This window comes from Lissotriton vulgaris, unplaced genomic scaffold (assembly GCF_964263255.1).
Source record: "Lissotriton vulgaris unplaced genomic scaffold, aLisVul1.2 SCAFFOLD_893, whole genome shotgun sequence".
NCBI lineage: Eukaryota > Metazoa > Chordata > Amphibia > Caudata > Salamandridae > Lissotriton > Lissotriton vulgaris.
Genome location: NW_028249351.1, coordinates 812,501 through 826,908, shown reverse-complemented (window position 1 = coordinate 826,908; position 14,408 = coordinate 812,501). Strand labels below are relative to the sequence as shown.

General features: G+C 49.0%; 1 protein-coding gene across 1 annotated transcript in view; it reads left to right on the top strand.

Annotated features, from left to right (window-relative positions):
* The window catches only part of LOC147663597 (collagen alpha-1(XII) chain-like), a gene marked incomplete at its 5' end in the record, with an annotated part of 119,170 nt that overhangs the window by 28,521 nt on the left and 76,241 nt on the right, over positions 1-14,408 (top strand). The gene's annotated exons all lie outside the window — the stretch shown is intronic.

The following is a 14,408-nucleotide window of genomic DNA, read 5'->3' as shown; positions in this document are numbered from 1 at the left end:
GACAAAGGGCAGTCTTCTGCTGCGCAGGACAGCTCGATCTACTCCGGTGGAGAAGTGTGGCTCAGGGGTTAGAGGCGGCAGACCCGGAAGCTGAGATCGGCCCTGGACCAGGGTTCAATTCCCCACCTCGGCGGGTCTTGGGCTCAAAAATCCCACGGACTCGATAATTCTCGCTCCGGTGCCTTCTCAACTCACGGGTTCACACTCTGCGACTCTGGGCAATAGCTTGCTTAATCTCCACAATGGCCCCTTGCGGCGGGACGCCTGGCTTTCACCTTGTGGATAACCTGCCGGGGTTATCTCACAGGGTAATACCAGGACGGGTTCTCTAAGCAAGCGCCGGGAAACCCTTTGTGGGTAGCTGTGCGCTATATAAGCTCAAATATATTTACATTTACTATGGAAAAGGGCTTACAGGACAGCATGACCTCGATTTGGGACAAAGATTGACGCCCTCACCTACCGGATGGACAGGATGTCGGAAAGGGTCGATAAACACGCGGAGCACCTCGACATGTCAGAAAGGCGGATCACTGAAGTGGAGGAGGGGCAGATGGAACTTGATAAGGACCGCAAACACATGGCAAAATTACTACAGGTGATTCAGGACAAGTCGGAGGATTTGGAAGCCCGATCCAGGAGGTCCAACATTCGAATTACGGGGGTCCCGGAGACGACCCCAACGGGCAAGATGGAGCTGTTTGTTGAGAAGCTGTTTACCACTTTACTGGGGGAAGGCGCATTCTCCAACATGTTCTTTGTGGAATGAGCCCACCGCTCTTTGGGGCCTAGACCGCGCCCGGGAGCCTCTCCCAGACCTATAATAGCTAAGCTCCTGAACTATCGAGACAGGGACACAGCACTGAGAGTAGCCAGGGAGAAGGGCCAGCTGCAGTTCGAAGGATCTAACATATCCCTGTATCCGGACTTCACTGCGAAGGTACAGGAAGAAAGGAAACACTTTGCCCCGTATAAACAACAGATGCGGGATCTCGGATTAGACTACGCGATGATGTACCCAGCGAAGCTGCGGATAAATCAAGGTGGTCACTCCCACATTTTCACAGACCCGAAGGACCTTCAGAAGGCACTGAAGACCTGGGCAAAGGAGCAGCGTAGCAGCCCTGGAGGGCGTTCAGCAGAGCGGGAACCTACCAGTGGCCTGGAAGACCAAGAATGACCACTCGGCGTCCATGGATTCGTCCGGAAGGATTCTGATCAGTGTCACGTTGCTGTGGGATGGTTGGTGAGTTGCGCTGACCGGGGCCCTCTTCGATGCGGCGGACTGTGCAGATGCTGAGAGCGGTTAGCACCTCTGAGGCGGACGCAGACTCTGAAACATGGTGAGATTGTTCCAAATTACTGTTGCTCGCTTGATCCCGTAGACTCCTTGGCTTATCCTTTCAGTCTTGTGGGCTATATGGGACTGTGTGCTTTAGTGGTTGCCCCCTGCTTCTCTTCGAAATTCTGGACAAGGGATTTTCGGGGCGGTGGGAGGGTGGGGCTCTGAGCCTTTGCAAAGACAGATATTGTTTTTTTTCACTGCTAGGGATTTAAACATGGATTGCCGTGGAAGGACAACTAAGGGGTGATGGGGCGTGGAGCTGGATGGCTGCTGTTGTTTAAAGTCAAATGCTACCTACGCTAATTTTGGTAACCTCTGCCCTAGCGCTGATGGCACAATGGGTTCCGGCTGGGCCCTATGGAACAAGTTTGGGGGGGATGGGAGGAGGGGGGTTTTTCTTGCCATGCTAGGCCGTGTTGGGGTTGGTCTGCTGTGGGTGGAGGGGGGTGATGGCACAGTTGCCACTATGAGACAGAGGGAAAGTTGCGGTTGTTCTGTTTTGTTTCGATGTACCTGGCCTCAAAGACCACAAAGTGCTTGCTGCAACCTAGGGATTGCCCGTATTTTAGACTGCCCTACACGTCTGACCACGACTCTAGAATCTGGGCAACGTCCTCATGGCTGAAGTGAATGGTGGGCGGGCTGAGGAGAGACCCGTAACGATACATGCCCTCACATGGAATGTGAGGGGGCTTAATGATCACAGGAAACTTGGAAAGGTGTTATGCTATCTCAGACGCCACAATATAGATATCGCTCTTTTACAAGAAACGCACCTCCCACTCACGAGCAATATGCTTCACAATAGATGTTTGGTGGGGCATATAGCGGCGGCAGGGTTCACCACACACGCGCGGGGGGTCCTCCCCTGGGTAAACCCTAAATCGGGACTTCTGATACGGACCTTGGGTGTTGACTCGGAGGGACGGTATGTCATAGCGTCCTGTAAGGGACGGGGGATGGAATTGTTAGTAGTTAACACCTATGGCCCCAATTATGATTCTCCTGATTTCTTTGATTCCCTAGCCAATGAGATAGCCAGGCATGACAATCCTCACATACTGTGGGGTGGGGATTTTAATTTGACACTAAACACTGACATAGACAGATCATCGGCACCCCCCCCCCCGTCGCCCCTCCGCAGCTGCGCAGTCGCTTTCAGCTAAGCTAGTAATGCTGGATATGATCGACGTGTGGCGGACCAGAAATGAGGGGAGGAGCGGTTTCACACACTACTCCGCATTTCACGACATACACACAAGAATAGACTACTGGTTTGTCACAGCAACTACCAACCGCTCGGTCAGGCGGTACAGGGTGCTCCCGCCCACTCTTTCGGACCACTCCCCCATTCTGTTAACCTTAGACACCCCAGTAAAGGGATACGCACCGTTTACGTGGCGCTTCCCGCCATATTCCATATTCCTTGTTAGACCCGATCTTCCGCGGTGAGTTGGCGGAGGCGATCGATGTGTGCTTCGAGAAAAATGTGGGTTCGGTGGAGGACTTTCAAACGGTGTGGGAAGCGTTTAAAGTTTATATTAGAGGCATAGCTATGTCCAAGCACTCCAGTGTCCTGAAGGCTACTAGGGCCACCTTAGCGGATACTGAGCTACGATTGAGGGAGCTAGAGGCTAAAAGCCGATCTGACCCGGATGCCACTACAGAAGCCGACATTAAGCGCCTACTTGTCGAATACCACGAGGCCGCGGACAGGGAGGTACAACACTTAGGCAAGTACGCCACGGCCCGCACATACGGAGAGGGAGAGAGGCCGGGCGCAGTCTTAGCTAACATCATTAAAGGCCGGAGGAGAAAGGCGCTACTCTCAGAACTAAGGACTCCGGGCGGAGATAGAGTGTATGATGAGGCGGAAATTGCAGTGGTCTTTAGAGACTATTATGCAGAGCTATATTCCTCCAAAAGTGGTAATATATCGGCGGAAATTATGGACTATCTAGAGCATATACAACTCCCGTTCCTCCCAAATTCCGACAGGGAATTCCTGATGTGCCCTATATAGCTGGACGAAATCAGGGACGCACTCGCCTCTATGAATTCGAGCAGTGCACCAGGCATGGACGGACTCTCCGTCGACTTCTATAAGGCATTTCAGGAACAGCTACTGCCGCACATCCACACTCTGCTGGAGGACATAAGTGTGCAAGGCACCATGCTCCATGAGAGAGGCAATGATAGTTACCATTCTGAAACCGGGAAAGCCACACGACGACTGTAGCTCATACCGCCCTATTTCGCTGCTAAACGTCAACACCAAACTATACGCCAAGGTGCTGGCGACTAGACTTGCACTACTGGCCCCTGAGTTAGTGGCCCCAGAACAGGCGGGATTCATTCCATCCAGAAACCTGACCTACAATATAAGAACAGTATTGGATACCATTCAACATGTAAAGCAGGATAGACCTGCGGTTGTGCTCTTTTTAGACATGGAGAAAGCTTTCGACTCCATCGAAGGGCCATTCCTTCTACAGGTATTGCGCCAGATGGGACTTGGCGAACCCTTCATCCAAATGATAGGCGCACTCTATGACGGCCCCTCGGCTAGGGTTTGTGTGGGCAATGCTATCTCCCGCCCTCTATTCATAGGAAGAGGCACCCGTCAGGGATGCCCTTTATCCTGTCTACTGTATGCGCTCGCTGCAGAGCCTCTCGCCTGTGCGTTAAGAGAGTATTATGGCCACGAGGGAGTGCGGTTCCCCACGTACAAGATTGCTGTCTCTATGTACGCGGACGATACGTTGCTATACGCCCATGACCCCGCTATCTCGCTTCCCCCACTCCTGAGAGAGGTGGTTCGATTTGGCGCACTGTCGGGGCTCAAAGTTAATTGGGCAAAATCGGTGGTGCTGCCCCTCACTCCAGTGACTACACGGGTGGAGACTGAGTACCCTATACAGTGGACGGAAGACCCGATTAGATACTTGGGAATCCAGATACAACAGATCCGGATCTGCTCATCGGTCAGAATTATGGGAGAGCGGTTAGTAAGCTAGAAGACGATATCGAGATCTGGTGCAAACTACCCCTCACGCTGCTAGGCCGAATAGCCATAATGAAGATGGTAGTGCTGCCGAGATTTTTGTTCCTTTTTAACGCATTGACAATTGTGCTCTGTAATGCCTTCTTTCACCGCCTGACTAGCCTGATAACTAAACTGGCATGGGCAGGGAAACAGCAGAGAGTCAAGTAGACAACGCTCACCCTCCCGTACAACTTAGGGGGTCTAGCGGCGCCAGATCTTGAATTATACTACAGGGCAGCCCAAGCGTCTCATCTACATACCTGGGTGCATGGCGACAAGCAAATCCCACATGTCAGGATGGAACGGTTATTCGCCCATCCACTACCGCTCCCGGCGACGGTCTGCCAACCGCAGGATCGTCGGACGGGCATACTGGATTCCATATCCTCTACCAATCACGCTTGGCACTCACTCCTGTTTCGACAGGGCGGGGCAATGATGTATTCGCCAGAGATGCCAATAGAGTGGATGCACTGGCTCCCGCCCATGGCGGACAAAGCAGTCACACAGGAACTAACAAATTTGGGGCTGAGCAAGGCGGGTGACCTGTTCCAAGACGGCACCGCCAAAACCTGGGATCAAACTCGGGGAGATGGAGTCGAACCCTCGTTACTACAGAGATTCCACTTCCATAGAACCCGAAGTGCCCTCTCCGAACTCCTGGGACCGGATATGGCGGAACCCCCGGATGTCCCAGAATTATCATACGTGATCTCACACAAAGAACCCAAAAAGCTCTTGACCAACCTCTACACTATAGCTAGATCCCATGGGGGCACCAGCTTATGAAAGCGCGGCTGGAGTGGCAGAGAGATCTAGGAGCCACGCTAGACGACGCGACGTGGCGCTACTGCTGTGAAAGCACGAAACTTATTTCCCTAAATGGGAAACATCGGCTCATACATTTTAAATTCCTCCAAAGGGTGTATTACACCCCAGCACGGCTTCACAGATATGGGCTGCGACCGGAGGCCCACTGCGAGCGCTGCCAGGCGGAGAACGCCGACTTCTTGCACCTGTCATGGGGATGCCTGGGTATACAGACGTTCTGGTGCGAAATCTTTGCTGAGATGAGTAGGATACTGGAGGTCGACTTGGACATCGATCCGGGATTAGCACTTATAGGCAACTCAAGGGGACTCCCGGGGGCGATACGCAGACTCACAGATATGGGGATGCAAATGGCCAGGCGAGTGGTGGCACAGTGCTGGATGCGAGGCCCTCTGCCAACTAAGGCCAGATGGGCTCGAGACATGCTGTACTGTAGCACGCAGTCGGAGAAGTACAGTGAATTACTACCCCCAAAAAGTCGCCCAAAAAACTTCTAGACATTATACAAGACCTATTTGCAGGGACAGCAACCCAAAGATGCGAGTCCCCCAGACAGCGTTTCCCGTGGGTTGGTGGCAGAACCCATACGCGATATAACCCAGGACCCTGGCGCAAAGGTGGGGTGACGGGTGCGGGTTGAAGTGAACTGGCAGGGTTGGGTGAAGTAAGGGTAAAAGGGGGAGGTCTGAGTGGGAGGTGCGCCGGAGGGGATTCACTAGAAGGACCATACACCACACGAGGGCACTTCTGGACGCTGCACTAACACCTAGGAGACGGTTCGAGATTCCTTCGAGACCCTCTTACCTCCGGCGTCAAAGGAAGCTTCAGAAAGGGGGTTAGATGTGGGTCGGGCTAGTACAGAAACAGGTATTGTGGACTAAGGCAGGGAACCTTTGTGAGGCTCAAGGTACGGGCAAGGGGTGGGTAGGGCAATAAGGGGAGTTACAGGGTTGTTCTAGGGGGAGAAAAGTTAAAAAAATACGCCCAGGAATATTGGACGTTCCCTACAGGTTGGAACTATAAACGATAAGGAAAACTCGAGATCCCCTTCACGCCGCCGGACCCCCGGGTTGTCGGCCTCCAGGCTGTGTACTATATGTTGTGAAATGGATGTTAATATCTGTGACGCGGCCGGCCCGGAGGGGTTGTAGGCCAGATGCTGTGTCAATGGAAATTTCCTTTTCTGTGCAATAATAAAAAAAAAAAGTAAATAATGGCTAAGACCCTGTTACCGATAATGCGTGAATATCGCTGTATCCTCAGCGATATTCACGGATTTTGCCGCTATCGCCTGGAATTTTATCGCTTTTGAGATAAAAGTTGCTAATAGCACATTATCTCAGTGATAAAATCCAGTGATGCACGGCGATAAAAAAATTGCCGCTAAGCCTAGATAGCGATAAATATTGCTATTTGTTAATATTATGCCCCTTAGTTCTTCAGAAATTCAGGAAACTTAGAATTGACTGTAAGTTTTTCAGCGTTTTTGGAGGTTGGAGCAGCGCACACTTTTCTAAAAAGTTGGCTGTCGGGCTTTTGCCTTCAGTTCACTTGAAAGTTCATATCCTAAGAATAGGACGTTGAGGTGGGCAATTCATGATATCTTAAAACTGAATTTTACCCTTCAGAGGCGAACCCAAGTATAATGGTGTTCACTCTGCTCAAGTGCCTGTCCAAGTGATCGTCTCTAAGATAGATGTCATCAACATAAGATAAAACCTCATCATCATATGTTTGTAGTAACTCTGTTACTCTGGCTGAAAATAACCCTGGACTATTTTTGAATCCCTGGGGGAGACGGCAAAATTGACGTTGTGTCCCCATTATTGAGAAAGCGGTCAAGAACCTGCTTCCTGGTGCAATGTTTTGACAGGAGAAACCGTTAGAAATATCTAATGTGGTTTTATATTTTTATGCACGATGTTATTCATCAGTGCTGCACTCTGCATTTTGTACTGCAAAAGTTATGCAACAAGAGTTTAAGTGTCTGTAGTCCAAAACTAGACGATTTGTATTGTCTGGTTTGGAGACAGGAAACAAAGGATTGTTCATGGACGAGGTGCATGTTTCAATCACCCCTTGGTATTCAAGTTGATTTAGGATCTCCCTGACCTGTTTTTTAGCTTCCTTTGTATTGTTGGTTGAGTTTTAATTGGATTTTATGGAGAGGAGAGTCCTCATCTCATCCCACATGATTTTTATACAATGCTGGAGCCTGGGCTACTGCCCATTTTCTGGCATATGTGTATTTTTTATGAATTAGAACATTATTTGAGAAGGCTGGCATAATCATCTCTTCGCCTTGTGGGCACTCCCTGACAAATTCTGGTGGCCTGTCTTCTTCAGCTAGAAGAATGTCATAACCCTTAGATAGCTTCTCCCAAAAGAGTCTTTTTATTTTCCTTGTTATGTCCCCCTCCATCCGGAGTGTTATTTCATATAACTTATGAGGTACACTAACCCTGGTATCGGCAGTTTCAACTTGAATGCATTCATTTAAGTCCACTGTCTCCAGTTGATCCTTCAGGATCTTGCGAGCTATGGTAACCTCTGCTGCGTTGTCCAGCATTGTCTCCCTACTCACCGTTCTTGAGTTGTGTCCTCAAGATCCTCGGCATGTCTGATTTTTACACTTGCTACCTTCTTCTTGGTGAATTGCTGTTTCTTTTTTTTTGGAACGTGTTGATCGTCTTTGGACTTCACGCGTTCTTCCTTGTGTTCTGATCGTCGTCTTCTTCTGATTTCTGTGAGGAAGTCTGAAAGGTACGAGAGGAACATGTATCAGTATCTCGATATCTATCAGGTTTTCTCAAATTATCCCTATTACTGAGGTTATACCTCTTTTCAGAGGGCTCCTGTTGAGAAGACCTTCCTCTGGACTGAGAACATTTATCTTTAGGAAGTGTTTGTTTAGTGCTTTCCCACTTCTTTTTAGGAGTAGTGAGATTATTTTTAATAAACAGCTTTTCAGGATTTTCTGTTAGTTGGAGTTTTACTGGTTTTCCACCCAAACTTTCTCTACCTAGTTTTTCATAGGATTTTTCAATGATTCTTGCAAGTTCATATGGTTGCTCTGTAATATCTTTTAGTTTTTGGCAGATTAGCTAATAATATAGCCGAGACCTGTTTGAAATCTTTTAGTAATTTCATACCAAGATTCAAGGCAGGTTCTGGTCCGTATTCATTTTGAATCTGTTTCAGGATGTCTGGTATTACCGCCATTGACGGAACACCATGAGTTTTTGTGTAGATCGCAGCAAAGACTGTACCGAAAGTGTCACAGTCCTCCAGGTGTGGTGCGATCCCCATTGGTAAACAGATTGTTAGAATCCTGCGTTTCTTATGAGGTGTACTATCGGGAAATACTGTCTCAATTTGAGTAATTTTTTGAGCTAACCAGAATGGAATTTGTTCCCGTTTTGCGGGTAATTTACGAATGACTGATTGTATAGTCTGTGGTTTAATTTTGTTTGTGTTCCCATGATAAGGGATGTGCTTTGGAATCCTTGTAGCAGGTTGGACTGTTAGAGTCCGCATAAAATATTGAACCAATTGTCTATGGATTTTGATTCACTGTTTTAGCTGAGCTAAAAGTTCTGGACCTGTCATTCTTTCAATGTCAGGATGTGGTGTATAGCTGGAGAGTACCGACCATGTTTCTCCTGATCTACCTAGTGGACCGAGCCTGGTAATGTGATTTTGATGTTTTAGGGCGCCATTAAACCAGAGCTGATGTTCTTGGTAAGTTAGTGGAATTTCAATATCCTCGAAAGGAATGTATTCTACTGGAGGTTCCTCTACTTTGTAGTAGTGGAACTCATGTGTTACTGGATTAGTGTAGTAAACAGAATCCATGAATAGAATACCTTTGCCGATATTCAAGTGCCTCTATGACAAATATTGCCATACCACCTCTCGATGATACGCCATTTGTAAAAAGCTTTATAGTGATTGTTTTCCTTACGTTTACCGGGATGATTATAGCATCCGGGTCATCTTGTTGGAGACCTGTAACGTCTAAAAGTGGTTGGGCTGCTGCTGCAGCTCTATCCCTTTCGTCGTCACTCATTTTGTTGACCGAAAGTTTGCAGAGCAAGTTTCAAGGATGCAAAGATACAAGCTTGACTCCAGTGGTGTTGAGAGCATGGGACTCACGTCTGAGCATACCCATCCCACTCAGGGTGACAAATGTAAACCAACAGTTGATGGACAGAATGCAGAACACTGTCATACATTCACCCCAGTACAGAGATCTGGGCCTAAATAACCACTGGAGTCAAGCTATCCTGGCTGAAGACGGCTGATAGCCAGAAACTGGTCCTAAGATGCTTGATTCCGGTCCAGGAAAGAAATGGCTTGGCAGTTCGGGCTCAGGGTCAAGGCTGATTTGCATATGGTCATGTCTGAACTGGGGTGGTGTGGAGTGCAAAAAACGATGGATTTAGGCCCAGATCTCTGTACTGGGGTGAATGTATGACATTGTTCTGCATTCTGTCCATCAACTGTTGTTTTTGCATTTGTCACCCTGAGTGTGATGGGTATGCTCAGACGTGAGTCCCATGCTCTCCACACCACTGGAGTCAAGCTATCCTGGCTGAAGACGGCGAATAGCCAGAAACCGGTACCAGGATGCTTGATTCCGGTCCAGGAAAGACATGGCTTGGCAGTTTGGGCTGGACTGTTCCCATGAGGCACAGGGTCAAGGCTGATTTGCATATGGTCATGTCTGAACTGGGGTGGTGTGGAGTGCAAAAAAACGATGGATTTAGGCCCAGATCTCTGTACCGCGGTGAATGTATGACATTGTTCTGCATTCTGTCCATCAACTGTTGTTTTTGCATTTGTCACCCTGAGTGGGATGGTTATGCTCAGACGTGAGTCCCATGCTCTCCACACCACTGGAGTCAATCTATCCTGGCTGAAGACGGCTAATAGCCAGAAACCGGTCCCAGGATGCTTGATTCCGGTCCAGGAAAGACATGGCTTGGCAGTTCGGGCTGGACTGTTCCCATGAGGCACAGGGTCAAGGCTGATTTGCATATGGTCATGCCTTAACTGGGGTGGTGTGGAGTGCAAAAAAACGATGGATTTAGGCCCAGATCTCTGTACTGGGGTGAATGTATGACATTGTTCTGCATTCTGTCCATCAACTGTTGTTTTTGTATAACAATATGAGATACCTTGACACACACTTGAACCATTATACCATAGGATAACTACATGAGATACCATTACATACACTCACAGCATTTTATCATGGGATAACTACATGAGATACCTTTACATACACGCAAACCAGTATACTATAGGATAACTACATGAGATACCTTTTCATACACTCAATCCATTATATCATGGGATAAATACATGAGATACTTGCACATACACTCAAACCATTATTCCATGGGATAACTACATGAGATACCTTTACAAACACTCACACCATTATATCAAGGGATAACTACATGAGATACCTTTACATACACTCAAAGCATTATGCTATAGGATAACTACATGAGATACCTTTACATACACTCAGCCATTCCTATAATAGGATAACTACATGCGATACCTTTACATACACTCAAGCCATTATATCATACGAAAATTATATGAAATGCATTTACATTAGCGGTGGGCGAAATATTCTGTTCCACCCGTGGAATTGGCAGAATTGTGGCCACTTCGGGTTACTCTTCAGCACAGAGTTCTGTTCAAATTCTGGCAATGGCTATCAGGCTGACTTTTTCTCCTTTGAGGCTCCAGAATATGCGAGCTGGTGAGAGTGAGTGAGATTTGGCATCTCCTAGTACAATTTTCTAACGTAGGTGATTGCCGGCGCTTGCGAGCAGTCGTGGCCAGAGGGCTACCATTGGAGTAGATTTGATGCCACTCAAGTAGATTTTCTACTGAGCACCAGCAACGTCACCATGAATAACCGAGCGCTCTTGCGCGACACACGGTGCAGTGTGTGCTGATTTATAGAGCTACTCACGTTATCGGTGGTAAATTATAGTGCAAGCTGCATATTTTACACCTATTGGCAGAATTCTGCGGAATGTCATGGAGTTTTTTGTAACTCTGCTAAATGTGCCCTCCCTGGGGGGGTGTGGTTCAGCAGTCAGGGTAGCTAACTTCAGAGCAAAGAGCTCACGGTTCGATCCCTGGCTCCGGCAGCAGATCAGCCCAGCACCTTGTGACTCAGGGCAATAGCTCATTTAATTTCCACGACGGACCCCAGCACCTTGGGACCCATAAGGGTGAGTAGTTTGCGCTTTACAAATACTGGTTTCAATGATTTTATTATAACCCTAATTTGCATACACTGAAACAAAGACCTAGCGGGGATCCAGCTGGGATTCAAGGTATTGGGTTTTACATTTTTACAATAAACATTTTTACGTTACACACATTTCCAATTGGTGGAACAGGGATATAAATTGATTTGTACAGAATCACAATGTTTTTTTTGCTAAAACTGGAATAGGATCATATGTTTCCAGGCTTCTATGTCAGAAAGCTAGCCACAAGGTCACATCCCCTCTCCTTAGACACTTTAGGATCACCATACCTCACACTGGGAGCCTTTCATAACTTCTGAAACTAGGTCACCTGTCAAACTATGGCAAGGTGCTCTGCAGATGTCAGCAGAGACCTGTGAAAAGCGGGATAAAACATACAATGACTGGGAAACTCAGCATTTATGGTTACGGGTTGCATTGAACTCTAGGTTTAAAGAAAACAATGCTTACATTCTGTAGCGTTTTATATCATGTAGGTTGATAGACATTTATATTTGTGACTAATCACACCTTTTACCCAGCCTAGTAATCTAGAGTTGATTTAATCTGTATATTTTTCAAACATTTCTTTAAACTTCAATAAAGATGCTTTCACTTCACTATGACTGTATCATTACATTTTGTTCCTAGTTCTGGTTTAGCTGATGACATTGAGAACCAGAAGTTTGAAGAATTTCTAACATTGGTGTCAGATAACATAGCAAAGGACAATGTCAGCATCAAATTATCTTGAAGACTGTAACTAATCGAGCTCTAAACATTACTAATCTTGATGCCAGACCAATAGGAATCCGCTTAATAAAATGTGGGAGACGACTGTGCCTTGTTCAAAAAAGGTAGCATTTCCTGTTTGTTAACTAGGGGATTCCAATCCACCCAGATATTACTATTCAAGCCCCTCAAATCCACACACTTCCTGTTGGAGCCATCAGTTTGTACTATACTATGGAAGAAAGCTACTCCAATGCTTCTTTCGATTCAATCGGTCCTATTTTGCCTCACTGGTCAATTTTAACCTTCAGTGATTTGATATAAAAGGTCCTTCTAGACAACAAGTGTTTCCTCAACACAATCTGGAGAAATCTTTCAGGATTCCTAATTAAATTATGATACGCAGGGATTATGTTAATCTAAATCTCCTAATTCTGAACCCGTCAGACTGGAATGATCCGCCTTTGGGCTGCATTCAATTCCAGAACCTACATAAAATTAGCACACATACATCTTCACCGAGTGTTCCCTGTTTTGATCTATATCCTATTAATTAATCAGTAGGTTTTGGAACTCTAGAGAGTTTTCGAATTGGGGGTCTCTAGTTGGCAGAGGTAGGTACCTTTGACCAAATAGGGACCCTTGCTTCTAGTCAAGGAAAGGGGGGTACACTCCTGTATAACCCCTGCTCACCCCCTTGGTAGCTTGGCACGAGCAGACAGGTTTATCTCAGAGACAGTGTGTAAAGCCTTTGTGAACACATACAGTAATACAGCGAAAACAGCACAAATGGACACCACACCAGTTTAGAAAAATAAGTAATCTTTATCAGACTTAACACAAGACCAAACAACAAAAATCCACAATACTGTAATCAGTAGGGGTGAGCAGAAAACTCTTTTCCGCTCCACGGCCAGCAACCCCGGCTCCTCGGCCCGGTACCTGCTTCTGAAAGCAACCAGGCCAGGGAGAACTTCCCCAGGCCCCGGTGGACCACCATCCTCAGCGCCTGGACTCTCGGCTGGCTTGCAGGACGGGGGGCTCCTGCACCCCGGGGCCCGCCAGACGGAGCTCGAGCCCAGGGCCCTGTTCCAGCTTCCGAACCCTAACCAGGCCAGGGAAAGCCTCCCCTGGCTCCATTGGACCCCCTTCCCCAGTGGCTGGACCCTCGGCTGGCTTGCAGGACATGGGGCTCCCGCACCCTGGGACACTGGGATGGAGCACAAGCCCTGGGCCCTGTCCCGGCTTCTGTACCCTAGCCAGGGAGGGAAGAGCCTCCACGGGCCCCAGTAGACCCCTTTCCCCAGCGCCTGGACCCATGGTTGGCTTGCAGGACAGGGGGCTCCCGCACCCTGGGACCCTGGGACCGAGCACAAGCCCAGGGACCGCCGGACGGAGCTCGAGCCCAGGGACCTTTCCTAGCTTCCGAACCCTAGCCAGGCCAAGGAGAGCCTCCCCGGGTCCCGATGAACGCCCGGACCTACGGCTGGCTTGCAGGATAGGGGGCTCCCAAACCCCAGGGCTCGCCGGACGGAGTTCAAGCCCCAGGCCCGGGTACAGCTTCTAAACCCTAGCCAGGCCGGGGAGAGCCTCCCCGGGCCCCAGTGGACCCCCATCCCCAGTGCCCGGACCCTCGGCTGGCTTGCAGGATTGGGGTTCCCTCACCCTGGGATGGAGCCCAAGCCTCTGGCCTGGGCCCAGCTTCCGAACCCTAGCCAGGCCGGGGAGAGCCTCAACGTGACCCGGTGGACCCCCTTCCCCAGCGCCTGGACCCTCGGCTGGCTTTGCAGGACAGGGGGCTCTCTCACCCCAGGGCCCGCCCGCCGGATGGAGTTCAAGCCCCAGGCCCGGGCCCAGCTTCCAAACCCTAGCCAGGCCAGGGAGAGCCTCCCTGTGATCCGGTGGACCCCCGTCCCCAGCGCCCAGACAATTGGCTGGCTTGCAGGACAGGGGGCTTTTGCACCCTGGGACACTGGGATGGAGCACAAGCCCTGAGCCCAGGCCCAGATTCCGAACCCTAGCCAGGATGGGGATAGCCTCCCTGAGACTCGGTGGACCCCCGTCTCCAGCGCCCGGACCCTCAGCTGGAACCAAGGAGGGTTAAACCTAGGCCACGTCCTCTCCCCGACGGCCTGCCCTAGGAGCCCATTTTTCTTGACTATGATGCCCCTAC